The 23239-nt window shown below is 40.3% G+C and overlaps 1 protein-coding gene and 1 long non-coding RNA gene across 4 annotated transcripts in view; one reads left to right on the forward strand and one right to left on the reverse strand.

Moving 5' to 3' along the window:
• lrrc24 (leucine rich repeat containing 24) overlaps nt 1-1125 on the reverse strand; it is a 27563-nt gene extending 26438 nt beyond the window's left edge. Inside the window, exon 1 of one of the 2 annotated variants that reach the window (XM_015052350.1) lies at nt 722-1125. The gene's annotated coding sequence lies outside the window, so the exon portion shown is untranslated. The remainder of the gene's footprint in view (nt 1-721) is intronic. The other variant, XM_015052349.1, reaches the window with a different exon arrangement.
• The window catches only part of LOC106959639 (uncharacterized), a 38508-nt gene extending 18668 nt beyond the window's left edge, over nt 1-19840 (forward strand). For both annotated transcript variants that reach the window (XR_001427402.1, XR_001427401.1), the window contains 2 exons: nt 13075-13294; nt 19763-19840. This is a non-coding gene — a long non-coding RNA (uncharacterized LOC106959639). The remainder of the gene's footprint in view (nt 1-13074; nt 13295-19762) is intronic.
• The last annotated feature ends 3399 nt before the right edge of the window (nt 19841-23239 follow it).

A 23239-nucleotide genomic window follows, 5' to 3' on the forward strand; every position in this document is an offset into this window, starting at 1 on the left:
TATATATATATATATATATATATATATATATATATATATATATATATATATAAAGCACCAAATATCCAAATGTCCATTTTTAGGGGCGGTAGAGAACCTGTGACTCTGTTGGTATTGTATCATTACCAATAATTTTGAAACAAATAACTATTTCCTAATGTCGCTTTCCATACATACATATATTTACATTTTCATACTAATACAAGAAAAGATCAACTGATTAATAAACATTAGCAGGTCTCAACATCAACTTGATTTTTAGCAGCATCACCATAGGTTTGGTCTTGTTAATAACTTTCACATTCATTCATCCATTATTTCCAGCAACTACACATTATTACTACGTGCGATCACAAGTTAGCATACAAAGGAGGTCAAACAGTTCAGTTCTGACTCTTATCCAAATTATAATAACAATGATATTAATAATAGAAACGTCATCTCACTTCGGTCGCGTCAATCACGCAGTTATCGCTGTCAAGCGAACAACTCGCCTGTTTTTGTTTTTGTTTGTGGTTTTGTTTCCTCACAGACAGTTTCCCCACCAACCGGGAGGCATCGAGGGATTAAACCTATCAGACGTCAGCTAGGGTCGCGATGTTTTTAAAATAAATAAATAATAATAATGAAAAAAAAAAAAAAACTCCCTCCGTGTTAGTACCTCAAGTGCACGCTTCCTTCTCCGTTTTTTTTTTTTACCCACAATTCAAGAGACACCTACCTACCGTTTACTCGAGCTCCGCAGCAGAGTCCCTACTTGCTCCAACGACTTGAAAAGAGGGAGACAGAGAGAGATCAAAAAAATAAAATAAAATAAAATCCGCTGAGAGGTTAAAAAAGAAAAGGGGGGGAGGGAAGCTGCTGCGTCCCCACTTGAGATCACCAAGGAGAGCCTCTCCGCCGCCGCTCCTCCGCTGCTGCCTGTCTGCCTGTCTGTCTGTCTGAACAGCGGCTTACAGCCCGGCTGCTGGAAGCGGCACTGAGGGGATAAAACTGGAACGTCAGCGCCGATGATGCTCCACTCAGACTCTGATATTGTTATGCGGCTTTTGATTCCTTTTTTTTTTTTCCTGCCTCCACCGGATGCTCTCCACCAATAGTGACCCGCTCTTCTAATTATCCGTGCTTGAATGGGCTCCCGCCCCCTTCTCTCTCTCTCTCTCCGTCATCTCTTTATCTCTGAGCTTGATTAAAACCGAAAATAAAGGGGTGTTAACATTTGTTAACTTTAATTGTGCTGCCTCGTCTGTGCGTGAAATTCATTGTTACAGATAATTTAAAGTGTGTGTATTCGCGGCTGGAGGAACAAAAGCCACTTTCTAGAGAAAACAAAACTAAAGCTGCAAGCAGCCTCGACCGGCCCTCGCAGCTCAGCGCCGCTCCGGCCTCCTGGCGACCGCAGTTCCCGCAGCCGTCCACCAGGCGACGTGCGCCGATGCGTTCGTCAGCGCGATCTGACGACGCGCCAAAAAATCTGGTGGAGATCGACTGACGCAGAGAGGAGATATAGCTGATGGAATAACCCAGGCCCTGCCAGCATCCCTAGGTGGGCCCCATGTGGGGAAAAGGAGGGCAGATCATATGGGTCCCATATGGGTTTGTCCGCGGGTTCCACGATGGCCCCACATAGGTTTGCCCATGTAGGGCCACATCCCACATGGGCCCTACTTGGGCCCTATATGGTGGTGGCCCACATGGGTTTGTCCATTTAGGGTCTGCCCTCCTTTTCCCCACATGGGGCCCACCTAGGCATGCTGGCTGGGGGGGAGTCAAAGTACTTAATTTGATTTAATTACTTGATTTCTGTTAGACAAAATTAAATATTTGAGTTTATTTCGGTTCATCAGAGCCAGAACGTCAAGGTTCTCATTGTTGAGTGTGCCTTGCTTATTGAGACAATTTCATGACAAAAACTGCTTCATTTTGTCAGCAGAAAGGCATGTGTCTGCTGAACTCGACACCAGACGTGGCTCAAACTATTTCAACAGAGCTCTGTGCAAAGTGTTGTCTGATTGGTCGGAGGTTTGACCGCATTTTGAAAGTTGCCAGGTGGCGCTGTTGAGCCGTTCCTGTTGCGATTTTTGCGATGACCTTAAGATACATAATTTTCATGCAGACTTGACACCAACTCTGCCAAATTTGGTGAGTTTTTGAATATGATAAAGGCCCCCAAAAGCTAATTCATTTGACGGAAGCATAATAAAAAGAAGAAGAAACGGTACGATTACAATAGGCCTTTGCAGCTTTTCTCTGCTCCGGCCTAAAAAAAAAAAACAGTCGAATGATTTCAGCACCTTGGACAGCGTAGCCTTCCCACCTCAGTCTGTCATCAAGGAGCGTCCTGGTAAAAAAAAAAATTGATCCACCCTCTGACGCTACACACACTCTGAGTGTATTTCTGGCTGTACAGCAACAAGAAGGAAAGAAGAAAAAAGAAGGAAAAAAAACTGCAGCAGAACTGGTGTGAAAAGTCCCGTTCCTGTCAGCCCAAGGACAAGGGAACTCAAGTTGAACGGCGACCTTTAAATAACCCGCAGGAAAACCAAAAGTGACCAGTCTTTTTTTTTTTTTTTTTTAGAAAAATGCCTATTTCCCCTCCCCCCTCTAACAACAAATCACGTTTCAGGCATAAGCGTAAATGTGTTTTATTTGATTTTAAAGTGGTGCAAAGTAGTGCGCGGATGGAGGGAAGGAAGTGACATGCTGGATGGTTTTCAGTGGGTTTTCAGGAACAACAGATCCACTTAAAGCTGCAGCGTGTGACTTTTATAAACTGTACTGTTTTACATGTTTGTTAAAGCTGTCACTGTGTGGTGACAGGATGATGTAGGACGGATGATCAGTGAAAAGAAAAGAAAAAATCAAGCTAATCTGCCTTCTCTCAGAGAGGATTAACTAGAGAAGCAGCCAAACGGGGAGCTGCAGAGCTCTGGTGCTCAGGTGGAAGAATCTGTTCATGTTGTCCTCCCATCGTAAATCTGGTGTTCATGGAAGAGCAGCAGCATAAATCCACTATTGAAGTAGTCCTATTTGCAGTTTGCCACAACCTATGCAAGGGTTCGTAGAATATTTTTGGCCTGCAGGCAGAAATGATATACGAAATGCACACGCATGAAGCATCTTCCCAGTGAAACACGGCTGTGGAAGCGTCATGCTGTGGTAGGGGTTTTTTTTTTTTCTCGACCCTGATTGACAGGAAGGAGAAATGTGAGAGAATCCGAGAAGAGAGAGGCTGCGGATTACCTGAGAGACCAGGGAGGAGATGCAGCAGTACGGCGACATTAAAACACACAACGGAAAAAAACGCTTTAGATCAAATGCGTTGGTTTGAATGGGCCTGTCAAAGTACAGGTGTAAATCAAAATGAGAGTCCGCGGTGGGACGTCAGGCCTGCTTTTCTGACCGAGCTCGAGGTCTTCAACGAATAGTGACAGATCGAATCATGTCCGACTCGGTTCCGGCGACAGACGGTTGAAGCGTACGGCAAAAGCGGTCGGCTCAAGAGCACAATTCACAAGTTTCAAAATTTTAGTTGTTCAAGCATTTTTTCTATCCTATCACAATGAATTAAGAAAAAAATAAACAAACATCTAATTTACAGTGAAAATCTGACAAAATGAGAAAAGATTAACTAAAGAGTTAACCGATGCTTTTACAATCCACTTTGGAAGGAAGGCCTTGGACATACAGACGTCTCGTTCATTTACACCATTACTGAATATGTTTGAATTGTCTGTTTCATATGCTCTTGTTTTTAAAGTCAGACACTTCGTATCTGATGTTATACAGAAATGTTGCGGCACAATGGCTGACTTACATAACCGCACTGACCAGATGAACCCAAACACCTTTACGTGGGCACCAGTGATTCATCATCCTCTCTGCTTATAGGACATATTGTCTTAACCCAGGGGAAAAAATACAAACAAACATGTAATTGTGGTTGAATTTAATAGCTCCCAGTGAGGGAGAATCATAAACATAATATTTCAAAATAAGCTTAAACTGCGTCCATCCATTTGCCTCGAGCTGCACTAACAACTTAACCCGTCCAAAACGCTTCGCATTTTAATTAGCTTTTTTTTTCTTCTTTTTTTTAAAAGTGAAACGTTATACAAACAGCTAAGGTCACTTAAGGGCAGGGGGAAAAAAAACAAAAACATGCTAATTTAATCGTAGTTCAAGCTGATGCTCATTTGTATGGAATACGGCTTCCATCCATGTTGCACAAAATAAGTTACATGTGGCAGTTTTTCTGACCGCTCCGCTACATACGGTCCAAATCAGACTCCAGTCACAATGCAGCCCACTAATGAGCTTGTTAGCATTCATATTGTGGGACGTGACGCTATTGAGGGACTTTATGGAACCTTTCTAATGGATACCTGGAATGCTGCCTGATGAAAAAACAAAACAAAAACAGAATAAATGTTTAACATTTCGTGTGTTTTTTTATTTGTTCGACGTGTCATTTTGGTAGAAAATGCATCTTATAACAGTCTCTCGCTTCATGACACATTTCATCAGATTCAGTTCACTGATTCAGTTTACAGTGATCAGTCATAGGATGGTACAGAACTAAAGCGGTCAATGTGATTTCATTCCAACCCCATCGCTATTCAATCCAGATTTAAACCGAGTTACATTCAGTCTGGTAAATTTACTCAGCAAATTACAAAACAATAAATACTAAAAAACAAAAAAAACAAAAATGGAAAAAGGGAAATTAGTTTATTTAATTGCATCAAATATTCACTTTGGTTCCTATTCAGCTCTGATCACGCACAATGGGGGAGAACAACTAGATGACAGAACACGCTCAGGAATGGAGCGATCTTTCTCTGTCAGCTGGGGAGTTGAGAGTACTTCATATGAGGAGGAAAAACAAAGAGAGGGTCACAAAATTAATGGTAGCAATAACTGCGAATGCACACATAGGCGGCAGCCGGCAGCAGTAAAGACAGCAGACTGAGGAAAAGTGGTCCTCATGCCTGAGGGATGGCTCAAAATAACCCTTTTATGCGCAGAACCCATTCAATAAGTTAGAATATTATTTAGAAGTCCATTTATTTTAGGAAGTTTATCACCAAGATGCATTATATAGATTAATTACGCATGTCACCCTCTGAGATTACATTGATTTTCATAAAATATGACATTTTAAAAAATTCAAACGTGGGCCTAATGAAAGTGTGTTTCATAAAGGTTGTTATTCTCTAAAAGGTTCTTTTTGTCTGACGAGCGAGACTCGCGGGGAACGTATACGTTCTAATTTACTGCATGACTAAGTTCAGTGAAAACGAAAACTTTGAAGCCTACTCGAAAAAAAAGAGAAGCATTTTGTCACCATGGCACAGTTGTTGAAAAGGTGGCAAAACCTAAAACGAAAGTACAAACTAAGAATCCAGACATGCTTATAGTCCAATGTGACCCATGTAGTTTCATCAATAAGTACAGAAAGCGGTGTACAAGCTAAAAAAAAAACAAAAAACAAAGAAATAATTCCCACTGACGTCAAACGAGGCAACACATTTTCTCTTTTAAGTCAGATCAATCAATTGATAAGTGAAGTTTATTTGCACATTTCAACAACAAACCCTACGGTACGTCACACGACGGGGAAAAGAAACGGAGGTGAAATTTTGCTCTACATAAACATCTGGTTTTAATTGTGAGGTAAATCTGAGTATCAACAGAATAACAATGTGAATTTATCTTATGTTGTGGAATAATTTATCTAGTGTAATCAAAAAAAACACAAAAAAAACAAAGCATTCTAAGCACTGAACCCTGTGGAACTCCATGGCAGCCGTCACTGAGCACTTTATCCAACTACTTTCTCCTTTCTACAATTTAAAGTTAAATTGTAGAATCATTTACCAATCGGAGAGGTAAACGTAAGAAATAGGCAGCAGTTTTAGTGGTTTATAAACTCATGCTTAAGACATCCTGAGTTGTACAATTTCAGATTAAATCTTACATAAACAATAGAAACCACAGTGGGATCTGCCTACATGTCAGCCAGCGTTTCTTTCTCAGTGTTTAACGTTTGTTTCACTATTAATCGTCCTGTTGGCACAAACAAACGATGACATGAACTATACGAGAGCCGTCCTCTCATATCCTGAGCGGTGACATCGAAATTTGCCAATAAAAGTTCGGAGGCTTTGAAGACGGCTAATTTAATTTGGCTAATTCAGGTCACTCCATCAGTTCAGACGACACGGCCTGTCTTTCCCTCCCTCATTAAACCAGGTTGAGACCCCGGTGAGCTCAAGATCGACCCCATCCAGCAGCGCACATCAAGAGGTTTACAGAGATCGCAGACGTCTAAAAGACAATTAGTGCATTTAAAACGATCAAAAGAAAAGGGACAAAAAGAGCGACTTTGAGAGCGTTGACAAAGTGGTGAAAATGTCATATTCTTATTTTTTGTTCCTTCGGCTCTCTTCTCCAAACTGCCACTTGCAATCTTGTCTTAGGCAAAATGAGAAATTGATTTTGCCGGTTATACCAACAAAAAGAAAATAAATTAAAAAAAAAATGAATGTACTTGTCAGCAATACATCAGTAGTGGATTAGCTGACATAACTAGATTTTTTTTTTCTTCCACTCACTGAGTTGGTGAACCTCACACAAAATGAATCGATTCAGCTTATCTGCCCTCTGCTCTTCATTTTTAAAACGTGCGTCTGATCTAATTACGAGAATCCCTGTGGAGAAATGTAGCTAAACACCAAACTGCGCTGTGCGTTTGTACTGCGAGGTTTTCGCCTCCTGCATCAAACCGAGCCTCAACAAAGCTGCTATTATGGAGAGTGCGGAGCTCGACGCCTAATTATCAAATCAAGTCAAGTTTGTTTCTATGGCGCATTTCAGCAACAAGGCAAGTCAAAGTGCTTTACATGATAAAAACACAACGCAGTAAGCTAACAGAAAACGCTGCACTGCAGAGGCAAAACAAAGAGAAGTAACAATCCAGACAGACTAATCGTCTTCTAGTTGGTACTGGTGTTTAGTCTCATTTGGAAGGAACTCAGTGTTTCAGCATTTTTGCATCTTTGTACATATTTGAATAAAAAAAGGAGGTATTTCTTGGGTTGCTCTGCTTTGTTGACTGGGTCAACTTATAAATAATGCTTCCATAAGCAGTGGCAGTCAGAATAGGAGCCATACAAGTCATTTGAAACTTCCTAGATGAAAAGTCTTTCTTTTTTGACAGTCGGATCAGTCGTTCGTTCATTTACTCATTCATTCATCATCTTCTGCTTGTCTGAGAGATCTGACAACAGAGCCAGGCATTCCCTTCTTCCCAAGGCTAACCAGTCCCTCCGCTGGGCTCTGCCCCTCTGCCTCCTCTCAGTGGGACTCGCTTGGCAAACCTCCAAAGGGAGGGACGAGGAGGCATACTGATAAGCCGACTCAACCGAATTCGATCAATGTGAAAGAGCCACTCTGACACGTCCCGCCTCCTGGATCACGGGGCTCCTCAGCATGCCTCCTAGGCCCGGCCCGTCCTCCGCCGGTGAAGAAGGAAAAGCTCATTTCAGAATCAGATGTCTGGGAGATTCGGCTATAATCCGCAAACTAATCAAATCTGATCGCGGTAACTGTTACATGAAAATAAGTTCTTTGAAACACAGTTTAGGACGAATGGAAATGTAATGGATTTGTTAAAGCTAAGAAGCGCCGGCGCGTCAGATGGGTATGAAAAACCTCCATGTGGCCGAAGCAAATCCAGACTGGGATTGTTTACGCTGAATATAGATTCTTCAATTATGCAAAATCAACATCATTGAGCTTAATACCTTGTTACAATGTTATTCCCTTGTAAAAAAAAAATACATAGTTGGAGTGTTGATTTGATTCCTTCATGCATGTTTGAGGAATCCTTATTGACGTCAACGCACAACACATATATAGGCATCTATGCTCTCAAGATGTAGTTTGTCGTTACTAAAAATGGTTGCAAATGGCAAAATGAGACACATTTTTGCTTTGACTCGCTGAAGATGGCATGTCAGGAAGAGCAGGAGCTTCTTAAAGAGACAGAGGTCCAATTTCAAGGCGTCAAATTACAAAGTCCATCTTAAATTCCATCATGTTTGATACATACAGCATTTTTTTTTTAGAACAACTGAACGTAACATAGTGATTGTGCTATAAAATACCACTAAGTGGTTGGAAAACACATGCTACCGCCCCTTTAAAAATTTGTGCGTAGTGTATTCCTCTCAAAATATTGATAAAATCCTCTTGAAGGCCTCAGCCGACCGCTTTGTGCTAACGTGCTAACGTTAGCCTCCGTACCTTCATCGCTCAATAGGAGACTGTTTTTGTATCAATTTTTTTAGCAGGTCCTAACAAGTCTTTCATGTGTGTCCTCCTTCATCACTGCTGTGGTTCACCTGGCATACAAAAAAAAAAAAAATCCCGGTTTGGAAACACATAAGTTGCTGGCACTCTGCTCCCCGCGGGGCTGTTCCCTTTGATGATGGTTCCAACACACCGAGCCGACAACACTGTAGTTAAAACCACACTGACCCACATTTATCTTAGCTTGATTAACAGCTGTCCGCACACCCGGCCCATGTGTGTGTGTGTGTGTGTGTGTGTTTGACTTTATGTCGAAGCATAGCTACCCGCGAGAGCAGACACATCGGTTCACGTCATATAGTGTGTGTGTGTGTGTGTGTGTGTGTGTGTGTGTGTGACGCCGTCGTGCACGTTTTGAGCTCTGATTTTAATGATCTCCTCCCAGCCCCTCTGGCCCAGTGTGAGCTTACTTCGACTCACATCAGGATAATTAATATCGCACTCAAGCCCCTGGTAGAGCGCTATGGCTTTTCCCACAACCCGCTGCTCATAACTTGCCTGTTTAAAAAAAAAAAAAAATAATAATATTTATTTCTTTATTCAGAGAAACAAAACGGGTTGAACAACAACGTTTGGGCAATTTTCGTGCATCGTGGACGCGAACGGTGTTAACCAGCCCTAAAATCATCCCTCAGAGACAGTCTGTTCGGTTCATAAGGCCGCTGTTGCTAATTTAAAGCAGAAAAATGACTCCTCTACGCACGTTTTCATTTCTGACCAAGTTCAGGCTGAAGTGCGATTGAACTCGTCCCAGTTACACTGGAGGTTCTCTGAAGCCAACAGTGAAGGACTGAGGATGTGTGGTCTGTTTCCAGATAGATATAGGTGTGTGTGTATGTGTGTGTGTACTACCTATGTCAGAGTAATTTGTGAGATTATTTAAATAAAAACCCTTCATCCTTTTTCAGATACTCCCGTTGGAATTTGCTGTAATTATGAGTCGTCTTTCTTACACTCTCTCTCTCCTTCTCTCAACTTGGCTTGTAAATGAAAACATCTCCTAATAGTGAAAGAAAGAAAGAAAAAAAAAACTGCTGCACATTAGGTCTATTCTAAAACGCTCTTACTATTGAGCGTTTTCCACCTCTGATCTTCAAACAGTGCCTTTGTTTTCCATTTGCTTTCTTTGCAGTCCAGAAACCTCATGTGGGAAGAAGATTTTTCTTTCTTTTCTCTCGCGAGTGTGTTTGGGGGGGCCAAGGAAGAAAAGGAGAAGGAGAAAAAGCTCGATGCAGAAGTTGACACAGGCTCTTTGTCATCATGAGAAATCTAATCGTAATTGATTCATTCATCTCTTTGTTACTAAAACTGACAAGTATGAGTGACTTTCAAGCGGGCAGAAGATGAAACAGGACAATACGATTCACAGTAGTCAGTCGGATGGAAACAGGAAAACTGACAATAACCATTTACATATTTTGTAGCGATATAAAGGAGAATAATTTCCATATGAATGTAAACGTGGCCAGGTGAGGAAATCACCACGTGCTCTGGTGGCTTAAAATCAATAACATGCAGAAGCAAATAGTTGGGAAGATAATAGTGATTCAATGCAAAAACAAAAAACAACAAAAAAAAAGACAAACCCAGTGCACACCCACACATTCAGACCATGTAATGAGATGATCTCCCAATAAAAAGCATGCAGGACATGAAAGCTGCACAAATGGCCGAGAAAACAACAGCTGTAATGCGACAGGCGGACATTTGTTCCACTAATCACCGGGGGGATTGTCAAATGCATTCGAACACAAGCTACTGGAGACTTATGTTATTAGGCTCTGTAGCAGCAATTGCACAAACACAAATACACACACACACACACACACACACACACTGGGGATGTTGCTGTCGTCCGGCGCTCTGTGGATCGGTCCCCACACCTTGACAAGCTGTCACTGATTCTGACATGTAGCATCACAGGATAAGGGGATTACACTGCTCTGTGAAGAAAAGGCTTCTTTCCATCAAATATTTCAGAGGATGTAAGCTTCGTGTCTAGTAAACAACGCCGGGTGTCACATATAGGGTGGCTTATTTAAATCAGCCACTTCCTGTCTCTGTACGACAGGCTTTCACACGTCTGATTCTGAATAAATAAGTTTACAGGAGCAGATTTTTTCTCTCACTCTCTCATTTTTTTAGAAGAACCAAAGCTTTTATATTATATTATATTATATTATATTATATTATATTATATTATATTATATTATATTATAATTGTGCATTTTATGCCCACTGTAAGCATGGTAGAGGATCTGTGATACTATGGGACCCTTGTTAGAATGCATGAGATCAAAAACTATTTGAAATACCAGATGTATAAATTTGAAAAAAAAAAAAAAAGATAATAATAATAATAATAATAATAATAATAATAATAATAATAATAATAATAATAATGCCTGGTACATTTATTTTGAAGGGAACGTTGCAGGTGCTATGAGTGATTTTGTTAAAATCCATTGATTACAATGGATTTTTTCCCCCACAAGCCAAATGTACAGGAGTGAAAAGTTAGATGTTCATAAACCATCCAGTTCCTGTAATAAAGGTTTGTTCATTTGAACAGTTGCTTCATGACCAGCACTGCATGTCTGTGTTTTTGTTAAAGTGATCAACCTTTCTAGGGAGCACATCCTCTCTTGTGCTGTCGTGTCTTTTTGAGTGAATGAGTGCATGAGTGGATGAGCGGATGAGTGAATGAGTGAATGAGTGGATGAGTGCGTACTGTAGGCCACCTGCTGCTTCTGTCGCAGCGACGTCACGGTAACAGGACCGGGTCGAACTTCCTGTTCATTCTGCCACGAACCCCGGGTGGCATGAAAACACAAGAAGACGTCTCAGCAGAGCAAGTTAGTTTTCCAGTGTAACGTGGTGCCGTTCCCATCACAGCCTGAGATTTAGTAGTTTTGAGTAGTTTTTTATTATTATTCTATGACAAACTCTTTTTTTTTTATCTCTGCTGAAAACACCAGCGAGAAATCGGAGGTTAAGCTGAAACACGATCAGAGTGGGGAAATTTCACTTTTAAAACCAAGCCCGACTCTGACAGCTGGTTATTTTGTCTTCAGTTTATTGTTGAGTTTTCTAAGTTTCGCTATGTTACCAGCGGCTGATTCACTGTTTTTTCTACAACCTTAAATCGTTTCTGTCTAAAGCCTTGCCTTGAATGTCTTCCTGTAACAGATTCATGTCATGTTTAATAATGTATTTGCTCACTCTGCAAGTTTAGTTTAATTAAACTAAAATAACTATTGCAATGTGCTGCTCAGTGTTTACCAGTCTGAAATTTAATTACCAGTGAAACTGTACTGTTGCTACTGCTAAAGAAAAAACTGGGTCAGATTTTGATTATTCAACAAATAAACTTTCCAAGAGGAAGGCGTTGAAAAAACAGCTGGGATGTTTTTTTTTTATTATTTTTTTTGTCCCTACGGATCACCAGTTTAGTGTTTTATATTTTTGTAGATATTTTCCTGTCTACCACATCAGATCTTTTCACTCACGCTGCTTGCAGCCGATGTTCACAATATTAAAATGTAGATTTTATGCCGTCTGTTTAGATTGAAGTTATTTGATTGCATGTGTAGGTTTTTCAACATGAGGTATTGCTGCCAAAATGATCTTACAAGACTTTTTTATCTTTTGGCAGACTCAACTTTCTTTTAGATTTTCACAATAAGAGCCTGAAATATGCCCAATGAACTTCCAGCAGCTTAGTAAAACGAAAAAGTATTTTCTCCTTACAGATTTTTTGTTTTGCTTTTGCCACATCTTATTTGTTCAAGAATGTCAAACAAATGTTAATAATAGACACAAATAACAAAAGTAAATACGAAGCCTTAGTTGTATTAGTAAAGGAAAACGTCATCCGAACCCATCTGACCAACGTGAAAATATGATTACCCTGCTTATTAAGTCATGAACAAATTCAATGGACAAAGTTATAGGCCCATTGTAGATAAAAGGAAAAACAATACCAAAGTGAACAAAGGCGTGAATATCCACCAAGAAAACTGAATGATTTCTAGGTTATTTTACCATATTTACAAGAAAAATGTAGATATTCCTGACTATAAATAGCCATTTTCAATGATTAAAGTCACATAATACACTAAAACTAGGATAGCTCTGAATTACGTCAGACACTTGAGACAAAAAAAAAAAAAAAAGACATCCTGTAAGGTTTAAGCGTTAAATTTAGCAGATTCGCATCTGGAAAGTGAGAGTTGTGTCGCCTCGGGTCTTCCGGGTTCCGTCGACGGCGTTCTGATAAATCATCTGGATGCGGTTATCTTCAAATTTACATCTTCAGTCTTGGAGAACATCTGGTGTTGTTGGTTTTTTTGCTGCAAATGTCTCACTTTGTAAGCTTTGTAAATCTTTGAGGGTTTTCCCCACGCAAACGTCCGATGTTACAACCCCAGAGAATATCTTGATGCAGTATTTCAATTTATGCTTTAAATAATACGAAAAATATTTTGTTTCTTCCTGCAATTGGATTTTTTCACATAAACGTGAAACTAATTTAGAAATGTCTTACTTTTTCTTACATAGAAACATGCTCTTCTGCTGTCTTTTATTCACACCGGCCCTGATGCTTTGTCCTAATTCCTGCCCGTTTTCCTCTAAGCACATCCCAAAGCGGTGAGTGTTAACCCCCGTCCTTAGGTCCACTTTCTCTGCATGTTTTAGGCGTTTCCCTGCTGCTTCACACCTGACCCAATTGAACGGCTGGCTGCCAGGCTTCAGCAGCACTCGGGCGACATGCTGAGGGAGGTAATTCAATCATCTGAGTCAGTTGGCGCTGGAGCAAAGAGACATCTGAAACAGGAAGGGCAGCCGGCCCCCCGGAGGACCAGGCCTGAGAAACGGTGCTCTGAAAGCACCGCGGGGCTCATTTGCCTCAGTTAAGGTGAGTAATAATGATTGAACACTTCCCCACAACTTGGCTAAAATCACATCCTCTGGAAACTTCCTCATCAGAAAAAAAAGAGGAAAAACCCCATTGATGACCAAAATGAAAACAAAAGTCTGTCAAACATTAAAAAACAAAGAAAAAAAGAAATCTTGATGATATTCTTTTGACTAGAGAGACAGAAAAACACTCAATGATTTAACTGCTAATAAAACATCGATGCCTGGCTAATATCTCCCCAAGAGAGTTTTATTTATTTATTATTTTTATGGGTCTCGTAAAACAAAAGTTGAAGTTTGAGTCACAAATCTTAAAGAAAAGTGTGGAGGAAAGCAAAATAAATAAATAAATAAATAAATAAAAATGCCAGCTCCACAGCGAAAGGTGTTGGTGGCAGCATCTCCACCTGCAGATGGAACCAAACTTTGAATATTTCTTTAGAAACTGGTCAGATCTGACCTCAGAAAGCTGCAGAGTGCAAGCACACGTGCAAAAAAAAAAAAAAAATAGAGAGAGAGAATGATTTCACTGGAATAAAAAAAAGTTTTAAAATATTCTCCTCAGATTTGAAAAGTTAATGTGACAAAAATAAAGGAAATCTGTGGCCAAACCTGAAGGCGGCCATGGAGAAAAGTCTTACTTTCCGCATTTTTATTCATTCATTTCAGTCTAACAAATAGGTTTGTTTTGTGGTTAAATTGTACAAATCAATGCCATTCCGTAGGTAGAACATTTTTGAAATGATTAATTATAGTCTAATATTTTGGGACAAACAAACGCCTCGTATTTAACAAGGTAGACAGACTTTTGAAAAGCTGTAAACACCGCCATCCCCCTGGGTGGAAGCCCAGAACATATCGCATCAGTTATATGCGCTTGTGTTAAATTCAGCAGCGCCGCGACTTCCTGTACTGGATTAGTGACTTTATCCGAGGCTCTGCTGCGGTCCCGGGAGGCGTCGGCTCCAGAAACGGGCATCTGATTGGTAATTATGTAATGTAGTGAAATGCAATGCGGGAGCTTCCCTTGCAGCTTACAGGAAGTGAAGACACAACTTTGCAGAGTGAGGTAATTACTCTGCAGCCAAAGTCTGTCGCATCGAAACACGAGCAGATTAATCGGGATTTGTTACGGGGGAACTTTTAATACGTTTATCCATCAAAGAAGAGACTGAAAAACAAAAAAACAAAAACCGGGGAGAGTCCTGTGTGCACACATTCAAACAGGTAACAAGGTGCCAACAATCAGGGGAACAGCGTCTCCCTCCTTCCAGGACATCCCTCCCCCATGATGCCTTTTCATCAGTGATTTCAGGAAGTCCATTACTATTGCAGAAGGGTATCATGCTCCTGCTCCGCAATCAATACTCTTCCATTAAGGTGATGAACGGTCCGTTTCCCCAACCGTCTGCAGTCAAGACAAATTCTCAGGACCCACTGATCCGAATCAGTCAGTGTCAGCGTGACAGCCCGGCGGCGTGAAGGGTAAGGAGAACGACTGAACGGGGGGAGGGTGGGACGTCTGAACGGGGCCCTGAGCTCAGGTTTGGGCGCCTGCGGCGTAACGGATGTTGTCTTTTTCTTTAGCAGAGAAATTAGACGTTAGTTCGTCGTTTCTCTTACCTGGACTTTTATTGGTCGAGTGTCCGGCGTCGTTTAAAACTCGCCTTCAACGTGAGTTATGTTTTTCAGCTTAGCAGTGAAGATACGCGCAGAGCAAATATATTATGCCTTGTATGGAAAAACAAACGAAACAAAACAAAGACACATAAGTGCAAAGTTATACAGAAATTACTTCCAGGTAACCAACAGAGTAAAGTTGCCCCACCCCCCCAAACACCTTTTCAAATCAAACAAAATTGGTGTCAGACATTTGTGCTGGTTTTTTGTGCTGCAAGTCTTTTTTGTTTGTGGCGCTCTGAAAAAAAAAAATCTCTCCAGAGGTCATGAAAGGTCAACAGGTCCATGTAACCCCATGTTACCCAAATCAAACAAAATTGGTCTCAAACTTTTGCGCAGCAAAAATTTTGCTTGCAACATTATTGTGCTGCTATCTTCAAACTGATAGCGGCACAAATTAATGTTGTTTTTTTTTTTTTTGCGGCACAAACACTTGACACCAATTTCGTCTGATTTGGAGGAGGGCGGGTGGCGGTTGGGGCATGTTGACCTTTTGACCTGTACACTTTCATTAATATCTCTAAAACGATAGCAACACAAACGAAAATCTTTTGCTGCACAACAGCACAAACGCAGCACAGATGTTTGAACACCAATTTTGTTTGATTTGAAAAAGGTGTTTGGGGGGAGGGGCAACTTCACTCAGGTTGCCCCCGTAAAGCCCCTCAACTGCCACGAGGACGTCGGCGTCCTCAAGGACTCATCGACTTACATGGAAGTGCTTTGAGGGCGACAGTTAAGGGGCGAAGTGACGGCATTTAGAAAGCTCAAAGAAGTGATGTTGTGTTGAGTGGAAAAGAATTTCGGTCGTCAGTGTGAGCCGTATTTTATTTATTTATCCCCCCACCTCCTCTTCTCCTCTGACAAGACAAATACCCCCGCCCACCCTAACTCCTCCGCCTCTGCCAAACCCTGGAAGTACAATTACAGAGGAACATCGAGTTTGACGAGCCAAAGCATATTCAAACCCCCAAATACAACACAGCAGACAAACCTTGTACATAAAATCCGACAAAATGTCTGCCAGAGCCGTCGTTATCTGGAGGCTTGGAACATAAAAGAAATCCATAAAAACAAAGGCAAGAGCAAACCGAGCAATGAAACGGGGGAGAGGCAGTGTTTCAGGGGGGGAAATATGAACTGTACAGTGAGATAAGAGAGATTCAGGGAAAAATGTTAAATTATTAGAATTAACACATAACTAAAATTAAGTAATTTACTGTTGTGGTGAATAAACAAACTCAAACTCTGTAGAGAGCTGAGAAAAACGTCAGTAAGAGAGAACAGAGTGGTTTTCACCCGCATGCTACTGTCACAATGTTGCTACGCGATTTATGTAGTTATAAACATAAAATTGTCATGATGTGTGGTTGAGGAGAGCGGTGAGAGAGACGCCGGGAATCCCAGGTAGTCATGATAAGAGATAATTTAATGATAAACCAGGAGGGACAACAGAAAATCACTGGCAGCACAGGAACAGACACAGACGTGAGACACGACGAGGATCCGACACAGACAAAGACAACAGGTGGGGTTAAATACACAGGGAAGGTAATCAGGGAACGGGATACAGCTGGGAGCAATCAACGGGGAGGACAGGACAGAGACTCACAGGAACACAGGACTGAACACAGAGAAACTCAAAAATAAACACACAGAAACACGGAACCTAACAAAAATAAAGTTAAAAAGAAACGTGGAAGTCAATTCTACTTTGTTTATGGAATCAAAATTCTTTACACCAAGGTTTAAGAGTCGTTATGAAATACGCTCAGTGCAGCTTTCAAAGGAAATTGTTCCGGATGCTGTGATAAATGACCATCAATGACACTAAATGGTCTTTGAGCATGTCATAAATAATTCAAAGTAGATGCTCCCTATAACACCTTCAGGAAAATGAAACAATGTGTTCTGCTATAAAAAAGAAAAAATCCTCGCTATCCTCTTAATTCACACAATACATGCAAAGTCACCCTTCAGGAGGCATGAATTACGTTGCGTTTTGCTTCTGACACAGACATGCTGTGAAAGCCTCGGCAAAGACGGCGGCATGTAATTTAATAAAGTCTGCATTGCTGGCTCGCTCAAGGAACTGTTTCCCCCCAATTTAACAGCTGACGTGCTCCGCTATCTTTTGGGTAATCCGAAGAGGAACGCGGCAGTGGCGGAGCAATTACTGGGTGACTGACAGGCTCACGGTCGCACATTCAGCTCAGCCAACAAAGCAAATTCTGCATAATGCTCAAACAAAGTTCAGATCTCTCTGTGGCACGGACAGAATGATAACGACAAAAGGCGCTCGCTGCCGCGCCGTGTGGCCCTGCCGCGCCGTCAGACAAACCCCATGCTAGTTATTAACACAAACAGTTATAAATATGAATGTAATTAATAACCAAGGCTGATCCTTGTTTGAAAGCAGAACTTGGGAGAAAAGCTCTGATGTGTTGATTTCTACTGATTTGCTGCGCTGTTTGTGTCTCTGTTGTTTCTGCTCGGTTTTGATTAATTAACTAAATGAACATGATTTTGGTCTTGGGTGGATTTCTCCACTGTTACAAGGCGGCTTAGTGCTGTGTTTTTCCTGCAGGTTTTGTTTTACCTGATTATGCTCTGAATGTTGTAGCTTCGAGCCACACATTCTTGGGGGTAAATAAAATATGCTCAACTGTCTCATGAATAGTACATTCAGCAGATGTTTCAGGTTTTCCAGGTTGCTTAAAGTTTAAAACACACAGGTAGAGAGTGTCGCTGAGGCCCAGTGCTGGCGGCCTGTCTGTCTGCCTACTGGAGATGATTTTTTTTATTTTTTTTACTGCTGTAAAAGATGTAAAAAGGTGTTTTCTAAGATGTGCAAACAACAAGTGGTGAAAGTTGTGTAACTGAACTAAAAAATAATAGTAAGAATAACAATTTTGAAAATATTCAATAGACTTAAAAAAAATGGTTGAAAAGTTTTAAGTTAAACTGGAGTTGTACTGTTTTCTCCTGCTTCCTGTTCACGAATGCAAAGGGATTTCATTTACAGCGCCATCTACTGGTCTAAACAATAACTTTATTCAGTGTCGTATGCCTCAAGCCAGGGCATGAAAAAGTAACAAGGACTTTCTTCAGGTCCAAATTCTCTTTCTCTTTTGAAAGCACTCACAGGTCTCCCAGTCCTCATGACTGAGTCTGTACACCAGCTGCAGTCAGAGGTGGATGTTCACCTCACACTGACCAGGCCTATAAAAAAATAAAAAATAAAATAAAATAAAAAAACGCAAATGCCATTGGCTGTTTTTATATTGACTCTTTTTGGTCCATCTAGGTTGTTACTGTCTCGAGATAAACATGAGCGATACGGTTAAAAATAGACCCTAACCTTGACAGAAAATGATTATTGTAGTTCTTAGCATACTGCATGCTACATGTTTTGTCTTTCTTACAGCCTCCATTACAAATTGGAGAAGCAAAATGACACATTAGATGATTCAGTTAAATTTCGTAAGAGCTTCTAAAGATTTCCAGGACTGGCAAAACACATTTTCCTCACAGGAAACGAAGGATTTAGCAGCTGACAGAGCAGCACATGTTGACATAAAGGTGTTTTTCTGTTATCAGTTTTGCAAATTGAAGATTTGTGCCAAGTAATTCATTGACAGTAATTATGAGGAAAAGTCCACTTTTAAAGGCTCAAAGGTCTGCAAACTTTTGTGACTTTCTGCTGTGACTTTTGGGTTACGTTTGGGACTCAAAAAGCTTGGTTCGGATTGGACAAATTCCTCATCCGCCCAACCGGATTTTATAGGGAGGACGATGATGATGATACCATGGATTTTTTTTCTTTCTTTTGCAGAGGCTTTTGTTGATAACCAGTGCCTACATTTATACTCGCCGCACTTTTGTAAAATAAAATAAAAAATAAAAAAACTCAGTTTTTCTAGGGTGGCTGAAATCTGCATGACTTCTTATCTCGGCACGGTGAATTAAAGCCAGACATATGCCTTCCTTTGATACTGGTCCATAATTTTATTACGTGACATGCCTCTTTTTTCATGCTGCAGAGTTATAACAAAAAAAGTAGCACCTTTTCTCTGTGTGTGTGTGTGTGGGGGGGAACAAAACATTTATTCATGTGTTTAAAGGCTTCTGGACTCTCCACAGTCGCTGCTCTTTTGTTTCCGGCTCCCCGGGGTCTTTAAGTTTCACACTCATTGTTGGGATTTGCTGTGGAAAATTACAGTAAGCGTCTCCTGCACAGATTATGAAACGCTCTGTGCCCAGCCTCGGCTGCGGCGCGTTCTCATCAGCAGCTCCTCACCTCATTTAACTCAAATAGCACGCCCGTGTATTTAACTTTGTTCGCCATTAACGGGTCCAACAATATGACTATCTTGGCATCAAATTTGTTAGATATTTCCTACGTAATGTTAACAGTTTGACTTTGGTTATCTAAGCATTGAGGGGGGGGGGGGATAAAACAGAATCTGTTGATATGGAGAGAAATATTGTAACGCAAGACTGATGATTAATGACGGACAGTGATTTGCATTCATCACTGGGCTCCTGGATTATTTCTATCTTTGGTGTTTGTTCAAACGTAAACCAGCTCAATAACTGATCCACAAGTGGATTCCGGCTTAAACAGGGATTAATTATAGATTAATCCCCCCCAACAAGAAAAATGTATTTTTTGAAATTAAACTGCTAGTATCATGATCTAGAGAGTTTTCTTTTTTTTCTGTATGTGCTGTGATGTATTTCTGCTTGATTTCTTTCTGTTGTTGTTTCACTGCCATCTTGTTAGATTTCCTGGCAGCTTTGGGAAGATGAGCAGCAAACGTTTCAGGGACTGAGCTCATTATTATTTTTCTTTCTTTTTCTAGTTTTTTTTTGTTTGTTTTGTCAAACCAGGCAGAAATAAACAGTATTAAAATGTGTATTTCAGGTTATAAAAGTTTATTTCTCCCCCGAAAAAGTCATTTTTTCAGAGATAATAATACAAAATTCTAAGAAGTGTCCTTGAGACACAGAGAGTCATACAGAGCTCCGTCTCTGAGGATGAAGAGGTGCACAGTTTTGCGAAGTATTCTGCGTCTGTTTTTCATCCGCAAGCGATGAGAGAAAAGGTGGGAAAAACATTCTGGAAATAAAAGCGGGAGTCGGACGGCTCAGGGATTCAAAGCACACAACTAACACCCGGCTGGATGGGCGAAAGGACAACTGACCGCTGGGGACTGTTTACACAGCAGCCATGCAGAAAAGGACAAAACTAAGTGCAAGTAATTAGCAAACTCAAACGAGGTGTGTAGAGGCGACGAAACCTGAGAAACAGCAGATAAGCAACGGGTCGAACGAGGATGCAGCACAGAATACGGTACTGCGAAAAAGTCATTCACACTTTATGGATTTATATTATTTTTTGCTTTTAGTCACATCAGATCACCAAACACAGTTTTTTTTTTTTTTTTTTTAAAAAGAGAACCTGAAGAAATACAAAAAAGTAGTTTTAAAATAATAGTTTTGTTTATTAAGAACAGAAGCATTTTTCTAAGCTAAGCTAGCTTAGAAAAGAAATGTGCTTGTGACCGGAGTTCTTCTTCTTCTTCTTCTTCTGCTTCTTCTTCAGCTTTTCCCTCCAATGTTCACCACATCTTCATTTTCGTCCTCTTCCCTCACTCCAAATAAGTGAGGGATGTCCTCTTTCACCAAATCCATGAATCTCCATAAGTATTCATACTAGGCCACTACAAAAACGTTCACTTACTTTTTCAGGTGTTCAGACTTTGACCCGCCTTGTTGTGAACTTTTCCAAGACAATGAGATCCTAGATGATCTGATTTCTTTAGGTGAGATCAGGATTTGTTACTTTTTAAAGTATTTTAGCTGAGCTGAATAAGTGAAATTAAGCCAAATAAATGTCTCATGATTCATGATTGCGACTGCGTATTTTGATGACAGACGGTTGGGTTTCCTGTGGAACTAAAGTTAAAACATGGTTGAGAAAAACCTTGACCTAAGTGACCAATCTGCTGCTGTTTACCGGACAAGGAACCCGGTTTTCTCACATAAAAATAACATTTGAATAAACTCTTTTAATAAACATTTTTAATTAAAAGGGTTTTGCTGTAAAAACGTCTGAACCCAAACGTCAAAGCACATTTCAGAGAACGCGAATTTATAAATAATCGGACGTCGCATCATGGTTTTCATTCTATCTGATCTGTTCTATGTTTTTGACTTTTGTTGTCGTGAAATGTTTTTTTTTTTCCTTTTTATTATACAACAGTAATATCATCAACAACACACCAAAAGAAAAACAAACAAACAAAAAACATAGTGGTATATTTCTCTGCTTTGAAGAATAACAGCACTCGGAGACAAAGTAAAGCAGCTTTTCAAAGAGTCCAATTTGCACCGTGGGGATAAATCCAACTCCCTGGAGACAGAAATTGCCAAACATCACAGCAGATCTTAAGGAATATTCTTTCTTTTAGGTGGTAAAGGGCTCACATTAGTATCTCCACATGTCAGCATATAAAACACCGTGCTGCTCTTTTTTTTTCTCCATCTAAAAAAGACATGAGATTGGATTTTATTTTAAAGCTGTGGATACTTTACTCCGTCCCAGTGCATGCAGATGAGTTTCTCTGTACGGCCATGCTGCCCTCCGTTGACTCTCGGCGGTATTGTTCTGACTCGAATGGAAAGAACTACAAGCTTCTTTGATACAGTTCACCTTTTGTGTGTGTGTGTGTGTGTGTGATAATGTCTTCATTCAGCAGCTCAGATTGTTCTGCCTTTAAAGAAAGTGTCTTCCTTGGACCTCCAGGCTGACCTCCAGGCTTGTTCTGCATATTGTAATTAGTTGCACCTGCAGCACACTAACCCGTGCTTAGGAACACGACTACAAATTTTGTGCTTATGTTAAAAAAAGGAGGGGAAAAAAAAGCTTCTCTGACCCCATTTAATGGGAAAACAATAAGACGGCTCTCCACCAGCCTCCTGTATAGTTGCTGCCTGAGGCTAAGTCAGCACAGAATTACAAACAGGCCAGAGAGGTGATGCTGCTGCATTGCTGTCAGTGGGCAGAAACGTACATTACGCTTTTATACCCACAGTACAACCCACAGACACACATGCAGTAAAGCTTTCTTCCTGCGCTCCAATCTATCGCGTTGTTTTGTGAGGATAAAAAACTGGACAGTCCAGAAAGAAGTTGGTTAACTGATAGTGGAGGAAACACTGCAAGGCTTTGGATGAAGTTTTGAAAACGGGGTTTTATTAACTCTCTCCTGAATGCTTTAAATTCAAATGACGCCTTATGAGGTGGAGGGAAAGACGCAATTTAGCTCTGATTTTTACAGAGCAGCGTGTGGTGGTACAGTGACACCTAGGGGCGAAGTGACAGATTGCAGTCAACTCAGTACCTCCAATGAAATGCAGTCATTTAAAAATGAGCCTTGTTTTGAGGCGATCTTTCAAGTTTGTAAGATAAATAAATTCTTTCTTTTTTTTAACATGTACATAGTTAAGAATGGCTGCATCAAATAAATGTTAATATCTGACAAAGAAAGTATGAAGCACTTCTTTAATAATGGTTTAATTTTTTTTTCTGAAAAAAAACCTTTCCAAACAAACCTTATTCTGTGGAAAAGTAATTACACCCTAAACCTGATAACTCGTGGTGCCATCCTTGAAGATAACAGCTGCTATCAATTTTAACTGTTTGTTAAAATGTGATCTTGAGTCTTTTACGTTACACTGCATTACTTTTTATATTTTCATTTTGCCACATTGAAGGGTTTTCTTGCCTATTCATTTCGCTGAATTTGAGTTCATACTTTGACTAGGTCACTCCAACACTTACATGCTTTTCCCTTTGAGACTTGCTGGTGCGCTTTGTTTGATTGACTTTCTGCAACTGAACTTGAGCTTAAGGTCATAAACTAACAACCTTCTCCTGTGAAGTTTTTCTGCTAAGGAGGAAAATTCATGTTTCTGTCGACTACAGCAAGTCATCCAGATCCAAAAACAGCAAAGCGGTCGCAGACCATCACACTAACACCCTCACCTCTCACAGCTGTGATATATAACGATGTTCACCTTCCAAAAAGTGTTTTTCTCCCTGCAGTATGGTGTTAATTTAAGCAGAAATGATTGGACAGCTATAATTCAAGCAAAAAAGGCTTTGTAGCATTTGTGCATCCAGGTTTAGTCCAGGAAAAAAAAAAAAAAAAAAAAAAATAAAAATTTATATTTTTTTTTTTTTTTTATTTTTTTT

Source organism: Poecilia latipinna, unplaced genomic scaffold, assembly GCF_001443285.1.
Source record: "Poecilia latipinna isolate Pla-1442-1.1 unplaced genomic scaffold, P_latipinna-1.0 Scaffold1104, whole genome shotgun sequence".
Lineage (NCBI taxonomy): Eukaryota > Metazoa > Chordata > Actinopteri > Cyprinodontiformes > Poeciliidae > Poecilia > Poecilia latipinna.